We start from the raw sequence: 7,556 nt of genomic DNA, 5'->3' as shown, positions 1-7,556 counted from the left end.
AGAAACTTGGCCATGAGGAGAAGGATTGTTGGCATAAAGGAAAACCTCAATGTCACAAATGCAAGAGATTTGGTCATATCCAAAAATATTGTCGATATAATGGTGAAGAACAAGCAAACATGGCATAAGAAGTTGATGAAGAAATTTTACTCTAGGAATCATGGTGAGATGTGCACCATGGAGAGATTGAGACAAGTGCTTGTGGAGAGAAGTGCTCCTTTAAGAGAATGTTGGTGATTATGTGCATCAACAAGATTGAGATGAGAAGTGCATCACAAAGTGAAGAGAAGTGCTTTACAAGATTATGGAGAGAAGTGCTCTATGAAGATTCGAGAGGAATAACAAGAAACTTTGAATCAAGGGGGAATGTTGAAGACCGATTCAAAGTTGACTTTGTCTTTAGTTGTTATTTTGTTAGTGGAGTAGTGGCTAATAAATTTAAAATTAGTTTAGATTTTGTAAGCCTATATAAAGGCACTTTTGGTTGATGAATAATTGAGCAAAAAAACAATTATCTCCTCTTCTCCTCTAATTTCCCAACAATTTTTGGGGGGTTTTTTATATCAGTCCTCCAAATCTTTTAAATCTTGCTTAGCCTCCCAGATCTTGATATTTTGAAATCAGTCCCCTAAATCTACAAGTATTTTGAAATCAATCCCTCAAATCTTGATATTTTGAAATTATAGCCCGAAATTTTTTCACTACCTGCTAACTAGAAGGATTTATTTCAAAACATTTGAAAGATTTGCAAAGAAATATTTTAAAATATGAAGATTTGGAAACTAATTACAAAATATGGAAGATCTAGGAGGCAGATTTCAAAACGTAGAATATTTGGGGAACTAATATTGGAAGAGAAATGCTTCGATACACCGATAATAGGCTTTTTTAAATGCTAAAAAATCAATAAATGGATGAAAATAGAAAGGGCGTTTTTGGCATTTCCTATTTAAGTTTTTATTTTTCTATTGTTCCTCTTCTTCATCTTTCTTTCCCCCTCCCGTATTTGGAGTTTAATTTTTAATAATTTAATCTTGCTCTCTACCATGAACCCAACTAGAAAAAGTTAGCTTTAGAAAATATTTTAAATTTCTTTTCAGTAAATAATTTTTAAAAGTGAGAAATTTTTACATCATGTTCCGAAAAATCCTTCTTCAACAAGCACTTTCCTTTTTATTTTCTTCTTAGAAAAGATTCCAAATACTCTCATAACCCATGGAAACCCATTGAAGGAAACCCAATAAAACCCATCGAAGGAGACCCAAGAGAGGAACACAATGCAACAAAAAGGATGAGGTAATTGGGTCATTCGTGAAAAACTATCAACGCACATCCCCAAATAGAGAAAATTGTTTATTAAATAGAAAAGGATAAAAAATGGAGTTCTGCCATAATTCATGCAATGATCATTTGGAGCCTCACGGTAAAATTTAGAACATGACATTATTAGTTAGAGAATTATGATTGATCTTAAATTTTGTTTCTCTCCTAAATTGTATTTTCTAAAATAATCTTTTACCTAATGGAAGTTATAGTTAATTATAATTTTGGGTGTGGAATACCTCCCAACAGCTAAATCCGTCTATCCGAAGATGTGAGAGCTATTTTAAATGAATTTAATTATTGGTGCTCCAACAATTCTTTATGGAGCACCAAAGTTGTTGACGTATAGGAAACCCCTCTACACCCTAGCACCCACCCTTTTTAAAACTAAAGTAAAGAGTGGGGCTCAATCTCCTTATATAAAATAAGAATAAGAATAAAGTACAAAGTATGAGATCTAGTTCACAAGAACTAAGTCTAGAGCTATATAACCAACAAAGAAAAAAAATACACACTGCGGAAGTAAAACTATGAGACTCGAGTCTTCCAAAGCCGAAAGTATCAAGCACCAATCTAAGTCACTTCGGATTAATCCAAAGGTGGATTAGAGGTAAACAAAATCATATTCCTCTCCTACCATGAAAAAAACAATATACTCATAAGCAATATGTAGCCAATTCATGTTTACTCTAAGTGCTTGTCAACGACCTTCATCACCAATCGCCTTGGACTCTATTTATACAGATGGGAATAGTGAAGAGCTTACATGAAAAACTACAGAAAAACGACTTGGACTTCTAGTGGTCGACCGCGAGTGGCGCTGAGGTCGACCGCAAACGTGCACGAGATCTAGAAAAGTCTCTGGACTTTTCGAGGTCGACCAAGAGTGGTGCGGCGGTCGACCGCGAGACCCTATAATGGATTTATGCTTTCTGTCATTCTATCCGGCCGACCGCACATGGCTCTACGGTCGACCGCGAGTCGGGCTGGGCCTGAATTTGGTTTTCTGTTCGTATTAGGTTTGTGTTTTGATATAAATTGAAACACGATTTTTTAGAGTTTTAGATCAGAGATTTTAGATTGTACTGAGCATATTGAGAGAGAGAAATTGTGAGCAAGTTGAGAGATTTGGTTTAGGGGTTGTGTTAGTAATTTTGTGAATTTGTAACCCCTTTGTACTCTCCTTGATTTAGTGGAATCTCTCATCCTCTCCCCGTAGACGTAGGCAAATTGCCGAACCACGTATATCTATGTGTTTAGTTTGATTTATCGTATTTGGATTAAATTGTGCTCGTGTGTGGTTGGTTCTCTTCTCCCGTGATCACAGATTCGTTCGATGTACGAGCACGCTTCAGCATAGGCACGCAACAATTGGTATCAGAGCCCATGTTTGATATCTAGGGTTTTGAATTAGGTGGAGGAATATTCAGTTTGGAAGCTTGGTTCTTGGAGTTCTAGGCTTCAGTAGAGATAGGGTTTGGAGTTACCGTTGAAGATCTCGCTTTCCTCGTGTGGTTAAAAGTTCTATTTGGTATCCAATCTAGGGTTTAGCTAGGTAATTCCTCAATTCTTTCAAAGTTTGAATATTTCTTTACAATTTGGAGATTGTGATTATGGGTGAAGAAGTTGGTGAAAGCAGCAAGATGGCGAATACAATTAATGTTGGGTTTCAGAACACTAAGATTAGTGTAGTGAAGTATGACGGCAAGATCAATTTTAGTTTGTGGATGAGCGATGTTCAGGATGTACTCAATGCTCAGAATTTAGAGACCATCATGGTCCATGAGAGGCCACCTAAATATGAAGAGTCTGTATGGGAAAAGATGAATAAGAATGCTTGTGGGGTGATCAGGTCTTGTTTGGAATATGAGATGAAATATGATGTAATTGGTGTGATGTCTGCAATGAAGATGTGGGAAATTCTTAATAACAAATATCTTACGAAGAGTGTTGAGAACAGATTGTACTTGCTGCGTAGGTTATTCAGATTTCAGATGTCCAGGGGCACCTCACTAGCAATTTATGTGAACAACTACACTAAGTTATTGTCGAACTTGACTAATGTGGATGAGAAGATATCGGATGAGTACAAGGCTATTATTCTTTTGGGCTCCTTACCAGATGAGGAGTATGATACCTTTGTGCTTACATTGTTGAACAATAGATCTTCTATCACTTATAGTGAAGTGACTAACGCTTTGACAAATTATGATTTGAGGAGGAAGGATAATGAGACTTCTCACGCTAGTACTTTAGGAGAGGCATTGTCTACAAAAGGAAGAATCCTATATCCGAGAGGTGACAATAGAGGTAGGTCAAAGTCAAGAGACTATCACCAGCTGGGAAAGAACCAATGTGTATTCTACAAGGAGTAGGGACATTGGAAGAGAGACTGTCTAAAGATCAAGGAGAAGGAGAATAGCAAGAAAAATAGCCCGAAGGCCAATGAGGTGAATATTGCGAAAGGCGATGATTTCGATGATTCGAGCTTTTCTCTATTGATTACTCCAGAGGTGAACCACTTTGATGCATCAGATTGGATGCTTGATTCTGGCGCTATTTATCATGTGACTCCTAGTTGAGATTGGTTTTCATCATTTGAGAGTCTCGATGAGGGTGTTGTTGTCATGGAAAATGATCAATCCTGTGGTATTTGTGAGATAGGTACCATAAGGATTCGGATACACGATGGAGTAGTCCATGAATTGAAGGATGTAAGATTTGTTTCTCAGTTAAAGAAGAATCTTATCTTAGTTGGAGCTTTGGAGGCGAAAGGATTCAAAGTGACATATGAGGATGCTGTAGCAAAGGTTACTAAGGGATCTTTGGTGGTGATGAAGGGAGTCTGCAGTCAAAACTTATATTATCTAAAGAGAAGAACCGTGAATAGCCAGGTTGCTTCAGCTATTTCAGAGGTGGACATTAGCAGACTTTGACATTACAGATTGAGACACACAGGAAAGAAGTCACTGCAGGCGTTGTGCAAGCAGGGGCTATTGAAGGGAGCCAATAGTGGAAAAGTTAAGTTTTGTGAGCACTGTGTTCTTGGCAAGAAGACGAAGGTGAAGTTCAATACATCCATTCATAGGACGAGGAGCATCCTGGATTATGTGCATACAGATATTTGGGGTTCCACCAAGACTACTTTACTTGGTGGTAGATATTGGTTTGTCACGTTTATTGATGACTATTCTAGACGTTGTTGGGTGTACACCATGACGAAGAAGAGTGAAGTCCTAGATATATTTGTGGAGTAGAAGAAGAGGTTAGAACTGTAGACTGGGAGAAAAATCAAGATGTTACGATCTGACAATGGTGGTGAGTACACATCGGACCCTTTTCAGCAGCTATATCGAGACGAGCGCATAGAAAGACACTTCACAGTTAGTCATACACTACAAAAGAATGGGGGTAGCAGAGAGGTTAAATCGATCTTTACTAGAGAAGATCCGATGTTTGTTGGTGCATATTGGTTTGGAGAAGATCTTTTGGGCTGAGACACTTTCATATACGAGACACCTCATTAACATGATGCCTTCATCTACGATTGAGGAGAAGACCCCTATGGAAATGTGATCGGGAGAGCCAGCACACGATTATGACCAGCTTAAGGTATTTGGGTGTCCTGCATACTATTATATGAAGACTAATAAATTGGAACCTCAAGCTAGGAAGGTCATATTTGTAGGATTCAAGTGTGGTGTCAAGAGATACAAGCTATGAGATCCAGTTGATACGAAGATTATGCTGAGTAGAGACATCACATTCGATGAGGCTTCTATCTTGAAGCTTTCCATCTCTCATCAAGTGGAGAGTGACCCGATAAAGGAGATATCACAGGTGGTGGAGATCGATGCAGCTCTACATTATCCAGATTATTCAGTATCTATTAGAGTGCCGACTGAGGTGACGTCAGGCGAGCATGATGACAACGTGGAGTATACGGGTACAGTTGTGCAGGGACCAACGGCTCAGGTTTAGGATTATATTGTAGTTCGGAGACAGAAGAGAGAAATACAGATGCCAACATGGTATACTAACACAGTAGTTGCATATACACTTCTGGTGGAGAGTATCGATGGGTTAGTGCCTATTATATTCAGAGAGGTCGAGTAGAGTTCGGAGGCTGATTCGTGGCAGGTGGCTATGCGGGAGGAGATAGAGTCACTTCACAAAAATGATATATGGGAACTTGTCGAGTTTCCAAAGGAGTGGAAGACAATTGGTTGCAAGTAGGTATATATGAAGAAGGAGGGCATTGAGGGCACTCCATTGAGGTTCAAGGCTTGGTTGGTTACGAAGGGCTATGCACAGGAGGAAGGTATTGATTATAATGTGGTTTTCTCCCCGGTGGTGAAGTATTCTTCGATTCAGATTTTTCTAGTTTTGGTGGCACCATATGGATTGGAGTTAGATCAGTTGGATATGAAGACGATATTTCTTCATAGTGATATTGATAAAAAATATATATATGACTCAGACATTGGGATTCCGAGCTGTAGGGAAGAAAAACTTGGTTTGTAGGTTGAAGAAATCACTATACGATTTGAAGCAGTCTCATTGACAGTGGTATAGGCGATTCGATAGTTTTATGCTTGGTCATTCGTACACTTGGACCCGGTTTGATCCTTACATGTATTTTCACAAGTTGAAAGGAGGTGTGTACATCTATTTGTTACTTTATGTCAATGACATGTTAGTTGCCTCTATTTCCAGATCTACTATAGATGAGTTGAAGGCACAACTTTCAAAGGAGTTTAAGATGAAGGATTTGGGTGAGGCGAAACACATTTTAGGGATAGAGATCGGCAGAGACAAGAAGAAGGGCAGAATTTGTTTGACACATGTGGCTTATTTGAAGAAGGTTCTACAACGATTTTATGTTAGCATGGATACGAAGCCAGTTAGTGTACCATTAGGAGCCTATTTGAAGCTTTCAACGAATCTTTCACTGAAGATAGTTGAAGATCGAGAGTTAATGTCAAAGACTCTATATGTGAGCGCGGTTGGAGGCTTGATAACGCGATGATATGTATGAGGCTAGATTTGTCACAGGCGGTGAGCATAGTTTTGAAATACATGCACGATCCAGGAGTGGGTCATTGGAATGCTGTGAAATGACTTTTGAGGTACATTCGAGGTACGCTCAATATTGGTTTGGTTTATAAGCGGAACACTAGAGGTGGGCAGTTGTGCATTGGCTATGTTGATTCGAATTATGTTGAGGATTTGGATAAGCGCCGATCTACAATGGGGTATGTGTTCACTTTGACCCGTACGCTGGTGTGTTGAAGATGCACCTTACTGTCTACGGTGGCTTTGTCTACGACGGAGGCAGAGTATATGGTGATTACAGAGGTTGTGAAGGAGGCTATTTGACTTCGGGGACTTATGGAGGAACTTGGTATATCACAGAGGTCCGTCATTATTCATTGTGATAACATGAGTGCTATTTATTTGGCGAAGATTCAAGTTTTTCATGCGAGGACGAAGCACATTGACGTTCATTATCACTTCATTCAGGATGTTCTTGAAGATGACGATGTCGAGATTGTGAAGGTCCACACGAACAATAATCTGATGGATATGCTAACTAAGGTGGTTCCGAGCAATAAGTTTGATCATTGTCGAAACTTGTTGCACATTCGTCATTATTGAGGCTGTTGACGGTTATTTGGATGAACTACGGGCGGCTTGATCCCTTAGGAGAGGGGGTACATAGGCCACCATATTGGTGCAGCCAATTTTTGGAGAGACAACGTATTGGTGCTCTTCATTTGGTGTCTGCTCAGTTTTGGGAAAACTTCACCAAGGTGGAGAATTAAAGAGATTATATGAAAAACTACAGAAAAACGACTTGGACTTCTAGAGGTCGATCGCGAGTGGAGCTGCGGTCGATCGCAAACGTGCACGAGATCTGGAAAAGTCTTTGGACTTTTCGAGGTCGACCACGAGTGGTGCGACAGTTGACCGCGAGACCTTGTAGTGGATTTATGCTTTTTATCATTCCGTCCGGTCGACCGCACATGGCTCTGTGATCGACTGAGAGTCGGGCTGGGCCTGAATTTGGTTTCCTGTTCGTATTGGGTTTGTGTTTTGATATAAATTGAAACACGATTTTCTAGGGTTTTAGATCAGAGATTTTAAATTGTACTGAGCATATTGAGAGGGAGAAATTGTGAGCAAGTTGAGAGATTTAGTTTAGGGGTTGTGTGAGTGATTTTGTGAGTTTG

This window comes from Asparagus officinalis, chromosome 7 (genome assembly GCF_001876935.1).
Source record: "Asparagus officinalis chromosome 7, Aspof.V1, whole genome shotgun sequence".
In the NCBI taxonomy this organism is placed as follows: Eukaryota; Viridiplantae; Streptophyta; class Magnoliopsida; order Asparagales; family Asparagaceae; genus Asparagus; species Asparagus officinalis.
This window is presented reverse-complemented; position numbering follows the sequence as displayed.